Source organism: Neomonachus schauinslandi, chromosome 2 (assembly GCF_002201575.2).
Source record: "Neomonachus schauinslandi chromosome 2, ASM220157v2, whole genome shotgun sequence".
Lineage (NCBI taxonomy): Eukaryota > Metazoa > Chordata > Mammalia > Carnivora > Phocidae > Neomonachus > Neomonachus schauinslandi.
The window spans coordinates 69,293,492-69,307,364 of record NC_058404.1 but is presented as its reverse complement, the minus strand read 5'-3'; the positions used below and the strand labels follow the sequence as shown (position 1 = coordinate 69,307,364).

Genomic DNA, 13,873 nt, shown 5'->3' with positions numbered 1-13,873 from the left:
TCCTGGAATTTTATCAGCATATGTTGATGGATATTTTTATTTTATCCTCTACAGATCTTAGCATCTCTTTCATATTTTTCATCTCTTTATCTCTCTATGCTTAATTTTTCTCCATTTTTTTATCAGTCTTTCCATTCACTTTTCCAATTCAGTGATTACACTGTTTACTTAATTAGTTGCACTTTTCAAGCTTCAATTTCTGTAAATTTTATTATTCCTAAATATTCTTTTTTGGTTTGTTTCCAAGGTTACCTGTTATTTTATATATTGCTTGGCTATTGCCCCTATGGTCTATCAGATATTTTATGTCTACAATATTTGTGCAGGCAAAGTCTCTCATTTATTGCATTCTCTGACTCTTGGTGGCACTTGTTTCTACTTGTCACTTGTCATTTTTAGCTACATATCAGGGAGGAGTTAATTTTCCAACGTTCCCTGGGTTGGAGAAGAATCCTACTGAGCAATTTTTGAGTGTTGAATTTTGAGCCCTATGGGTCTCACAAGTCTAGGACCAACTTTGTGTGCATTTTTTTTATCTTGGTGCTCTGAGTCTTATGAGGAGTTTAGCTCCAGCCTGCTGCAGACACAGATCCCACTTCAAGTCTCCATTCCCTTGCCAGGGCCTCATGTCACATCTAACGCCCTGACCTGAGTTTCAAGTCCCTCTTCATTCATTTACCTGAGGAGTCCCCTTTCTTTGGAACTCAAGTATATATTTAAGGATTTTTCATTTTTGCTGTTGTTTTATTTTATTTATAATTTTTATGTATTGAAACTTGAGAAGGATTTCCCTTATCTGCTCAGGATAATCCTTCATAGCAATCAAAAGTATTCTGTCAACGACTTATTTGTCTTCCATATACCTAAGAAGAAAATAAAAAGGCAGTGTTGGCATCCCTCTGGCAACTTGGTGAAGCAGAATTAACAAGCCATAAGCTAACTTAGGTACCTAACAAGCAATAAGACACTTTCTTTAGTTGATATTAATCTGTCAGTTTGTGGGTAAGAGATGGATGCTACCTGAAGAAGTAAAAGGATCCTCACTATTACCTTATTTTCCCTTAACACACCCATGGTTGTTACTGGTAAAATCTTATTTGAAATGGGGAGGGAATAAAAAGTCTATTTACGCCAAACACATCTACAGTTAAAATACAGATGTTATACTATCTTATGGTAAAGAAACTAATTTCTTTTTATTATATGACCAAAGTCTTTGATTAACAAAAAGTAATAAGGATAAGCCCAGTTGCTGGAATTCCCTAATAAATTGAAAATATATTTCTCACATGGAGAATCCTTTCATCACCCTTCAGCACTCCACCTGAGCCTTCTCCATCCTCACCTATTAACACAAAAGACACCTTGCGACACTGCTTCATCTTCACAGAGCCTTGTCAGCCCAGCCCCAAAACGGCAGCTGATCAAGACAAAGCAGGCAGCTATAGTGCGTAATGACTAAGGGTGTTAATTGCAGGGGCCGCTGGCCTTCCTCATACAACTGCACTGAGACTCTCCCCTGGCACTGTCAAGATGTCTAAAGCTGAGATATACAGCCCTACCAGCTGAACATAGACTTCTCTGTGGTGTTGAAAACTAAGGAAGAGGACCAGTGGGAGCTCTCCCTCCACATGATGTCAAGTGGGCATTACTAGTTTCCCCTTTGAAAAGAGTTGAAAGAGTCAATAAGTTTGGATTCCCATGGGCCCAAGTGTCCCTTCTACCAGCTAGTCATATGCATACAGCAGGTTATATAAGGTTTTGAATTCTAAAGGGTTTTTTCTCCTTCATTTTCTATTCTGATTTGGTTTTAATACCATTGTTTTCATTCTTTGTAGAAGTTAACTCACTAGCTCTTCTTTAGTCTTCTAAAAATACTAGGATCAAGTAAAAGAGTAAGGGTCTATGAGGGAACTGGAGATTCATCTTCCAAAATTAGTTTCTTGAAACAGACAAAAAGCAGAATCAGACCTATAAATACAGAGAAAAAACTCATGGTTGTCAGAGGGAAGAGGGAATGGGGGATGGGCAAAATGGGTGAAGGGGAGAGTGAGATACAGGCTTCTGGTTATGAAATGAATAAGTCATGGAAATAAAAAACACAGCATAGAGAATTTGGCCAATGTATTGTAATAGCTTTGTATGGTGATAGATGGGAGCTACACTTGTGGTGAGTGTAGTTTACTGTATGGAGAAGTTGAATCACTACACTGTAAACCTGAAACTAATGTGATATTATGTGTCAACTATACTCAGACTTTAAAATATTTTTTAAATTAGTTTCTTTGTTTCGACTTTAATCAGTTACAGATGCACTACAGATGTGCTGACATTCCAGAAAAATGTTCCTAAATGTAGTTTTAGCTACTGCTATATAATACTAACTTAAGGAAGCCACCATTAACACAGATGCCTTTGCCATTAAAATGAAACATTTGTTGTGTTGTTAATATCAGCAATTACGTGAAGAATTCAGGAATTTTTTAGAGGAAATAGTAGTCCTGATTGAGAGTGGAACACCACAATTTTTTCCTATAAAATATTTTTCTGTATCTTAAGATTAAACTTTGAAGGTAAGTCCTTTCTCCCTTCTGGGTAAAACACACTAGAACTTGAAAGTGGGCAACCTGCTGGTGTTTCAGAGGGACTATGTGTACTCTTTGAAAAAGGCAATTTGAAAATATGTCTCCACCAAGCTCTGACTCTGTTGATTGTTTTGGAGATTTTTTTACTTGCAAGTGGACTGTAACTGTCCTGGGACTCTACACTAAATTTCACCTCCTTGAAATGTGTGTATATGATTGGCCAAGAAGGTCTCAATAGATATCAATCAGAAGCTGAATCTCCCACCTGACTATTGATTCAAGCTGGACAGCAAACTTCAGGAAAGCACTGGATTGGATTTGGCTATATTTAGCATGTATGACTCAGAGGTGGTTCTGAATAGAGTAATAAAAACTTCCACATGCCAAATTCTAGGTTCTGGGGTGAGTGCTGAGGTCTCACATATCTCACAGAGCTTACCTTCCAGTGAGAGAGACAGAAAATAAACAAGTCAACAAAGGAACACACACACACACTAAACAAGAATGTCACATAACTCTACGATCTAAGTCTAAGGTACTGTGGTGGTGAAAAGATAGGTGGAAGTAAGGGGCTATTGGAATTGGATAATCAGGGAAAGACTTCCTAAAGAGGGGCTATTGTGCTGAGACCTCTCGGGAAGAAGTCAGCCATGAGAGAACCCAAACGAAAAGTATTCCAAATAGAAAGGAGCATGGGAGCAGAAGCACTGGAGCAGAATCAAGCTTGGAATAGTAAGCAATAGAAAGAAGACCCATGTGAATAAATTATGTGAGTGTGGGAGAAGGGGGTTACAAATGGAAACGGGACAGGTGGGCTACAAAACCATGCAGGGCCTTCTGCGCATCAATGAGCCCTTTGAACTTGATTTTAAATGTGACAGGAAGTCATTTGGGGGTTTTTAAGTAAAAGATCTTGACTGTACATATATGAGCCCAATGTAAATTAGAATCGACTATAATCTTTTGGTTCGTGTCTTCCTCCTAGCAATTATTACAACATGTGTTTATCTGTTTGTGAGGCATCTTTTTCTGTTTTAATCTGCCCTCTCTTTGTAAACTCTGTCAGGGTAGGGAAGAGACTGCTCTCTTTGCCATTGCATATCTAGACACTAACAGAGAGTGTGCCGCATACATGATGGGTACTCAATACACTCTGGGCGAATGAGTGGCTGACTATTAAATGTTTATCTCCAATTCTTTTTAAGGTCACAGGATACCAAAATAACCCTCTCCATGCAGTAGCTATAAGATTGTTGTATGAGGTGAATCAGTTCCAGGCATTATCCCAACTTTCTCAGCACGAATGTGTCCACTGAGCCCAAAGAAAGACATATTTTTATGTATTTTTAATATTTGAAATTGGCGTACTTGCTTCTAATAAAACACAGAGAACCTGAAGAATAAAAAGTTTCTCAACACAGAACGAAAACAGTATCAGGAGCTCCACGGGTAGGATTTCAATAGCTGTTGTTCTATATGGTAGGAGCTCTGTGATGGTTTCTGTTGTAAGCTGCAGTTCAGTGGATTGAATAGTGTAAAACTGCATTAGTAAATAAAAGAACTAAAAGGATTTTACGGCCATTTCCTTCAGGTAATTCTGCTGGATGGAACCATTACAGCCTGAAACTCTGAAACAATAAACCCACAGTAGTTCTTTCAAGGAGAGACTGTTTCTGTTCTAAAGATACTTAGAATCGTTCTAGTGAATCAAACCTGTGCATGCCTTCCTAGAAAGAAAGCATTATAGTAACCATTTCCAGGGCCATTGCCCAGCCTCCCTCCTCCAGTGGCTGTGTGCTGACTCCATCCAGACCTCCAATTTAAGTGTGTATGTCTGTGTGTTTCAGGGTGGGGATGGAGCATGCTTTTTCAGTTCCTGGCTTTAGAAGTACTACCAGCTTAAACAAGGAATAGGGACAGCATAAGGATATGCACATAAGCATTTATCTTTTGTGGTTTCAGGGAGGGAGGGAGAATTTTTATCATCAAAAACATATCTTATTGGTGGAAATTCTCTTAGACTCACAACTATCCATTTGTCCACTAGAATCAAGACAAATTCAGTGGAAGAGGTGATATACTCTCATATATTCACAGTCTCACTAAGGTGTAAATAATCATGTCATATCGTCATGTCTGAGACTTCCCTAAAAGGAAATTTAGTGATGGAGAAAGGGGGTATCCTGAGTCTCTAAAAAAGGGTCTGCCTGGGATAAAGGAGAGTTTTAGGACAGGGGAAATGGAACCTTCATTCCCTCATGACTTTCCTGGGATCATCTCCCCTTAGAAGTTACCCCTTCATCCTAGAAATAGCAGCATGATACCTGGATTGCTCAAGAAAGGAGATAAAGCAATATAAATGCAAAGAAAGAAAGAAAAAACATCATATAGAGATTGCTTTAGGGCACAAGGTCATTGGACTATGTTAAAAGGAAAACTTGAAACAACGATTTTGAAAAAGAGTCTGTCCTCTGACATCTACTACTTTTCTCCTTGATTCAACCTGTCCTTTGGAAACTAATATCAGGTTATTCGTTAAATAATCATAAAATTTTGCTCAGTTCCTGCTTGGGACAGGAGCTGTGCTTGGTGCAGAGGATACAAAGATCATTAAAATGAATACCCTGATCTCAAATCATATACTAACTAGTGAGGAGACGGAGGGCAAATTAACCATTGTGGTAGAACTCATCTTCTCAGGAGCAGAAACTTTTTATATTCTTATTTAATTCTCTATCCCCAACGCCTAAAAATGGCCAGGCATACGGTATCTGTTCAATAAACATATGCTGGATGTTGAATGTATATGATCATTGCTCAAAAGGAGATAACGCTAACAACTGCACCCACAAGATGGCATTTGGATTGAGACTTGAAGCATTAATAGGAAATTGCCAGGTAGGCAGGACACAAATGCAGAAGGGGCAGAGAAGAGTTTGCCCAAGGGCACAGGAGTGTGAGAGAGCATAGAATATTCAGGAATAGAAGTAGGTTTGTAGGGATGAAGCATTAAATTCAAAAGAAAGTGGCAAGAGATGAAATTAGAAAGGTAGGCAAGAGCCGTTTTGGGAAGGGTCATGTGATTCCTAAAAAAGACCTGAAATTGAATATGCACATAATGAAAAACACCAAAAAACTTTGATCAAGAGTAATATATGGGGCACCTGGGTGGCTTAGTTGGTTAAGCCACCAACTCTGGCTTTCGGCTTTTGTCATGATCTCAGGGTCATGGGATCGAGCCCCATGTTGGGCTCCAAGCTGAGCGTGGAGCCTGCTTAGGATTCCCCCTCTCCCTCTGCCCCTCCTGTGCTTGCTCACTCTCCCTCTCTCTAAAAGAAAAAAAAAATCTATAGAAAAGAGTAATATATAATGGTTTATATGTATTAAATGTGACAGGCAGGAAAGAGGAATGGGTGAATCAGAAGGTGTCAATATGTGAGGTCAGGAGACCAATTAGGAGCTACTGAAGTAGTTGTCATAGACCACAAGGGCCTGAACTAGGGCATCAAACGTGGGAATGAAGATGAGTGGAGGAAAACTATAAGCATTTTTAGGTGAGACCAAACAACATGGAAATTTGATATGGAAACGAAGAACAGAAGAGAAATCTAGGGGTTTTTTCTCTGATTTTGGCTTGAAGTACTGGATAGATTCTTGTGCCATTTGTAGAGAGAAGAAATAATAGAGGCCCCTACACCAGAGATAAACAAATCTGACAGTATAGTAAGATCCCATTCTCTACTGGTGGGTGGAGTGTAAAATGTATAGTGCTTGGCATGAACACACCCAGCAAGGCCATGGCCACCTTACCCAACTCTCACATGTGTTTTCCTGGTCAGGATGAAAAGGCTCCTATACCTCTTTCAGGTTTTTGCTCAATTCCAGGTCAACCCTGGATGCCTGCTTCAGTCTGCTTGTCTGGGGTCCTGACATGTTTCTTCGGCAAAGGACGTCATTTCTCTATCTCAGCCACTGCGTGGAAGTCCTTTGTTGATACAAAATGACACAACTCCTGCTCTTCCTTATGACTTGCTTAAGAGGACAATCGTGGTAGACTCAAGAAGTCCAACCACTTGGATATTGACATTAATCTAGATAAATTTCAAAATGTGAAACATCACTTGAATATGATTTGGATTGCTGGTCACCTTTCTTAGGGTACAGGTCTATAACAAGAATATGACCCATATTCTCCAAACTCTCACCATAGAGGTGTTCAGTATGTCAAGTTCACACAAAGAATAGAAAAAATATCCATAGCTTGGCAGCCATACAGGACAAACCTTAGTCTTGAAAGAACCTAAAAATTCTCATTAGAATGGCCTCAAACTTCAAATAATGAAGGAAATATCACATTAAAAAAAAAAGTTCAGGTAATAACTAAAAAAAATCCCAGTCATCTATGTATATGCATGATTCATTTATTGAAGTGCTTACTATATTTTAGCATAACTTCATTTGACATAATTTTGAAACTTACATAATTTTTTATCATAGTTCTCAATTTGCTCCTTTCCAACTGGACTGGTGATTTATAAATAAAGACATCTATCAGAATCTCCTGAGAAGTCTTTTTGTTTGGTTTTGGTTTGTTTAGTTGTTTCAAAATACACATGCCTCCCTGCACTAAACCTCTGAAGGTAGAGTCTGAGTATGTGTACTTTTAACTTCCATTTTGATATCATTGTAAACTCCTAAGAAAGCTACAAGAATAGTATAAAGAACTGCCATATACTCTTCACTCAGAGTTCTTGCTTTCTATTGCTACATAATAAACATTTCAAAAGGTAGTGACTTAAAAACAAAAACAAAAACACAGTTCTATTTTAACTCACAGACCTGACCTTTGGTGTGTGTCAGAGGGAAGGCTTGCCTCTGCTCCATGCAGCAGCAGGAGCGGTACTGGTTAGAGTAGTTTGAGCAAGATGGCTCTTCCTTTGACTGGCAAATCAGCGTTGCCATGAGATCAGTGCTCAGCCAGTGCTGAGAGCTGTGGACCTCCGTTCCTTTCCGGGGGGTGCGGGGTGGGGGGACTCTCCACACGGCTTCCAGAGAGGCTGCTTGAGCTTCCCCAGAGCATGGCAGCCGGGGTCCTAGCGTGGGCGTGCAGGAGAAGCAGGCAGCAGCTCTATTGCCTTTTATTATGTAGCCTGGAAAGTCATACAGCATCACTTCTGCCATAGACGTGCCCACCCAAATTCAGAGGGGGGAAATACACCCCTCATCCTAGTAAAAGAACTATGGGATGAAAGGTATTATTGTCAGTATTTTCACAAAATACAGTGCTTCACACCCAGAATTGTTTATATCTTGCCCCATTTGTTTTGTCATTGTCTCTATCGATTTGTTCATCTCTCTCCACATAGATACAGATATAGAATATCTATCTATGGATGTATATTTAAGTGTGTATTTCCCAAAAACAAGGGCATTATTTTCACAGTACAATTACCAAAATCAGGAAATTTAATATTGATAAATCACTGTTACCTAATCCATAGTCCACGTTTAAACTTTATCAATTGTTTCTCCCTCTCCTTTCAAATCCATCAAGGATACTATCAGGCATGCGTATTTTTTCGAATCTCCAAAGGTGCTTCTGGTGGGTGGTCTTAGTCCAGAATAATGTAAATATTTGGGGACAGATCCAAAGTCAAATCTCAGCTTTGTCACTGATCAGAAGCATAATCTTTGGCAAATTACTTTCGCTCTCTCTGTCTCAGTTTCCTCATTACTAAAAATAGGGGTAGTTTGGAGAATGGAGAAAAAAATATAAGGCGCCAGCCTCTCAGCAAACGTTAGTTTTGTCCTCTTTCGCTCCTTAAAATTACTCACAGAAAACGTGGTGCTGTAAGTGACGGTGATCATGCCATGTTTGCTCTGCTCCCCTTAACTCGAACTGCATAGGGATGGCAATTCAGTAGAAATCCAAGATGCTTTCCCGAGGCTGCAGTCACTTATTGGGGGCATATCGTTTTGAGTCTATTTCATAAATTAGAACCCACACGAGCCAGTTCGCTTTTGTCTTGCTCCCTGCTCTCAAACAACACCAGCTTCCTGGCATTCAAGGGCAACAGGGGAACCGGCAAGAGTGGTGGTATGAATGGCGAGGAAGTCAAGCCTGTTCTAGCCCTTTCCGTGCTTCTCCAATAGCACCATCCTCCAAACAGGAAGATGGTTTTTCATGGTGTGATTTGATAAGTACTAAAAAGGAAGCACAGGGACGACTTCCTCATTGGGTCTTTCATTATTACCATTCAAATGTAAGCTAAAGGAAGAAAATTCTTACTGCTTTTTGTTTCTTACCTTTAAATATGCCCCCAGGATACCTGCTATTAGCTCTGCTATTTCATCCAATCTCATCAGAGTTCAGTGGGTTTGTTGGACCAGAGATTTCATTGAAGGTGACTTTACTAATTTTTACAGCTTTTGTAGCTTTCCTTCTCCCTTGATGATGACACCACTAAATAACCCTTTTTACAATATATAAACAAACATTTTAGTTACGAAGTCCTAAGCAACTTGGTCCAGTTTATCAACAGCCACCAGATTTTTGAATGCCTTTGATCTATCATTTACCATGCTTTATTGGGACTTTTAAAACCTGGTAAATAATTCCTGGCACATTGCTTCAGTCTGGTTCTAATAAGGCTGAGTCCATTCCCATGCATGTGTTTAGATTGCACAATACATAGCAACAATTCAGGCTCACCGCCAGGCTTCATTGCTAGGAGACACAGAGGGACCCGTGGGACAGACCTGACTTCTGCTTGTTGTCATAAAGGACAACAGAGATAAATGTGGCTGGACGGGTCATAATGTCACTAACAGATCCCCTTAGCAGTTGAACCAAAAAAATCAGGCCAATCCTTTCACCTAAATATGTATGAATTTTAATAAAGCGTGTATTATTGTCGCTGGTCCAGTCTGCAAGTCAAAGATTTTTATGTCTTGGCTAATTTCACAAAGTCACAAATTGGTACAAAAAGAAGAAGAAAAAAAAAAGCACTCCAAAGACTTGAACTCTCACACAAAAAAATCACAGGATCAAGACAGAGTGTGCCAGATGAGGCTTTGTTGCTGGTTTTTTTTTATTCTGTCCCAATGTATCTTGAAGCCATAACCCGGCGTTGGTCCTGAACACAGTCCTGTTACATACAGAAGTCAGTTTCCTCTTTAGCATACAAGCACTGCAGGATAGCCTAAAACATCTTTGTGAAGATCCACAGTGGTTCTATTACCCCCATCCTGGGTCAGGTTGCACACCTCAGAGTTTGTATTACATAACTAATAATTTGCTTCAGTCTAAACTGAAGCTATACTGTATGCTTGAGCTGGAAAGGTTAATTATTTTTGCAGAGCTGATCATAGCTTAGTATTACACTTAACTATGTGTTTCTTCTTAAAGGAGACTATAATCCTTTTACAGGTAAAAGCTGAGAGTCACATCATCAATAAAGTTTTTATTGCAACTTTTAGCAATAATCTGTACTACAGATTTTAAGTCACTTGTAATATTGTGAAATATTTATCATTGGGTAAAGCCAGTTGAGATTAAAATATTTTTCCAAGTGATAAGTATAAGTCCATTCTAGTCACCAGTTAACTAGAAGTTTGATATTTTAAAATTCCAAAATTTTAATTCCATCCAGGACATTTTTAACACTTGTGTGACTTTTTATTTATTCTTAGTTACACTATAACAATTGGAATATATAGGCTTTCAGAAACAAGTATTTTATTTGAGCCACCTACTTTTTCTTTGAATGGCTGCAATGCTTTCACTAACCTGCAAACCCTAGAATATTTAGTACATATAATAAGGAAGAAAAGGAAAATATAAATATAAGAAAAATAACTTTTTCATCCTTTATCTGTTTTGAAGGTTTTTCTCCAGCCATTGCAAAATCATAACACAATAGATAATTTGCTAAGCAAAAGCAATGCCAAATGATTCTCCTAAATTACTTTTTCTATTAAAAAAAAAGTAAATTCTAACTCTTACATTTTAAATAAATGTTTACACTCAAGCTAATTTAGTCACATGTCAGCAGTTTTATCCTAAAGACAAAGTTTTAAAATCTTGACTAAGGCGAGGTACCAGTTGCAGCTGTGAATTAAACTATCCAGAACAGTCTGAGGAAAAAAACAAATATTACATCAGTCAACTCTAGCTTTCAGATACTATAAAATTTTAAGGCCAGAAAACTTTTATATTTACAAGAAATGTTTTGAAAGTAAGTGGAAGCTCTAAAATTCAAGAAACATTATATTGAGATTCAAATTGCCCTCTGGTGAAAAGGGCACACTGTTTAGAACTTTGTGCCTTAATATTTGCTGGATGAGCTCATTCCATGTTCTGGATAGACCGAACAAGCTGCTAGCCGATTGTATTCTCTCTTCTAGAGAAGCCACAGAATGCCTGCCATGTCCACAGCCTTCTTCAGCTCGTGGCATGTGATGGAATCACAGCTCACTGGGTGTCTTACCCGAAAGAACCCCATCCATAGGGTGGCCAGTAACCTCTGAGGTAATCTGATGATAAAAGTCGGCCAAGAGCTCAAACAAGTCTTGTAATTTTTTTTCTTTTGGGGTGTGCCTTTGTATTACCTGCAAAAGTGAGACACAGCAGCTGGTAGTTTTGAAGCATTTCAGATGACCCTCATTTACTAGATAAAATAAGACACTGCACGTGAATGGCCATGTACTCCACAGCAAGGGAATCATCCCGCAGCAAATCTTTTTTCCTGATTTACTATCATTTGTAATAAAAGACATAGTCATTTGGTGTACAGACTTGGTACACAGAAAGAAGATACATGCATAAAATATATACATTATAAAACAATGACATAATGAACACCAATGAAGCCATCACACAACCAGGAAATAAAACGTTATTTGCCTCTACTCATGTATTTCTCCTCATCCCATTTCCCCGTTTCCTGTCCAGATCAACACTAATCACTATTTAAATTTTGTGTTTAGCATTCCCTTAATTTTTAAAACTTCTTTTCACAAATATATGCATGCATTCAACATTAAGCATTCACAAATCACAAATCAGATGGTTATTTATTTTATTTTATTTTATTTATTTTCATGATTTTATGCTTTCTTGTGTTAAACTTCCACAATTTATTAATCAATTCTGTTAAAAACTGTAATTTTCTTTTTTTATATATTTTATTTATTTAGTTGAGAGAGAGAGACAGAGATAATGAGAGAGAGCACGAGCTGGGAGGAGAGGGAGAAGCAAGATCCCTGCTGAGCAGGGAGCCGGACGTGGGGCTCCATCCCAGGACCCTGGGATCATGACCTGAGCCGAAGGAGGACACTTAATTACTGAGCCACCCAGGCCCCCCAACTACCATTTTCATAATAGAAAAAGATACATATCATGATCTGTGCTGCCATGAACTTTCTTCTAATTGTTCCTGGTGCATAGGTACAAAATTTTCTCCATGGCATACCTAGGAGTGAAACTGCTGGGTTGTACTATATGCAAATGTTCTGCCTTTCAAGATAAATCCCAGTGGTTTTTCAGTAGAGAAGAGAGCTCTTCCTGGTAGATGCAGAATTAGTATCATCAGAAATCCAGAGATATTGCTAGATCCTGAAATATTCCAGTTTCTGAGGGCTGGCATTGGGGAGCACCACCAATAAAGAGTTGAATAGGAATGGTGGTATTAGGCATTGTTCTCCTCTCCTCAGTTGCAAGGGTAAAGCTTTTATCACTTTACCATGAAGTGTGTTGTTTCTTGCAGGTTTTTGTACATTAAGGGACTCCCCATTGAGCCCTACTTTCCCAAGGGATTTATTTTTTTTAAGATTTTATTTATCTATTTATTTGAGAGAGAGCACGAGTGGTGGGAGGGACAAGGGGAGAGGGAGAAGCAGACTCCCTGCTGAGCAAGGAGCATGACTTGGGGCTCGATCCCAGGACCCTGAGATCATGACCTGAGCCGAAGACACATGCTTAACTGACTGAGCCACCCAGGCGCCCCCAGGGGATTTATTTTTAGGTCAAAAATAGGTATTGAATTTTATCAAATGGTTTTTCTGCATCTAAATATTATTGGATTTTTTTCCTCTTTTTGCTATGAATGTAGTGAATTATTTTCTATATGTTAAAGCAACGCTGCACTCCTTCCCAAAATAACTTTACATGTGCTGGGTTATTTCCTTGAGGTTTCCTGCATCTACGCATATGCGACAAACTGGACTTCCATTTTGAAATGTCCTGGACAGGGTTTGGGACCAGTGTTAACAATGGCTTTGTAAGATGAATTGGATGCTTTCCTTTTTTTTCTCTATTCTAGGAAAGATTTTGTTTCAGATATTAATGAGTCTTACCTCGATGTTTGGAAGATTTTATTTGTGAGTTCTTCTGGGCCTGGAATTTTCTTTTGGGGAGGTTTGTGTTGTTCCTGTTTCATCACAGTTTAAAAAAACCCAGCTGATGTCCTTGTCACATACTCCAGGAATACTGGCCCATGGGCTGTGCTGAAGTTTCCTGCTGCCATTGAAGCCACTCCTATCATTGGTCACTTCACTCCTGGAACCTTCATCAGTGAGATCCAGGCTGCCTTCCAATGGTTACTGATCCCATGGCTGACCACCAGCCTCTCAGAAAGGTGTCTTATGTTAACCTGACTAACATTGCTCTGTGCAACACAGACTCTCACCTGCAATAGGTGGACACTGCACTGAGAGAGCTCACTCAGTGCTCTGATGTGGCAGAAGATAGCCAGGGAAGTTCTGTGCATGAGTGGCACCATCTCTGGTGAATACCCAAGGGGGCCACGCCTGACCTCTACTTTGACAGAGATTCTGAACAGATTGAAAAGGAAGAGCAGGCTGCTGCTGGAAAGGCTATGGCCATGGAGGAATTTCAGGGTGAATAGACTCCTTCCAGCTCACAAATATACTGCTATACAATCCGAGTTCACTAGCTGGTCTGAAGGCTTGGAGATGCTCTCTATGCCTACTCAGCATTTCCTCATTAAAGACTGGAGTGCTCAGCCTGCCATTGAAGACTGGGCTGCAGCCCATTAGTAGGAACAACAACAACCGGGTGGTCTTGAGCTGTTCTTTTACAAATTCTTTTTTTGTTTGTCTTTTTTTTATGCTGAAGTACAGTTGATATGTTACATTAATTCCGTGTACAACTTGGTGATTCAACAAGTCTATACATTATGCTATGCTCACCACAAATGTAGCTAGCATCTGTCACCATACAACACTATTACATATATTCCCTATACTGTACTTTCTATCCCCATGGC

At 39.2% G+C, this 13,873-nt stretch overlaps 1 pseudogene; it reads left to right on the top strand.

Annotated features, from left to right (window-relative positions):
* Window positions 1-13,040: 13,040 nt before the first annotated feature.
* LOC123324069 lies at window positions 13,041-13,643 on the top strand (annotated as a pseudogene).
* Window positions 13,644-13,873: the final 230 nt, after the last annotated feature.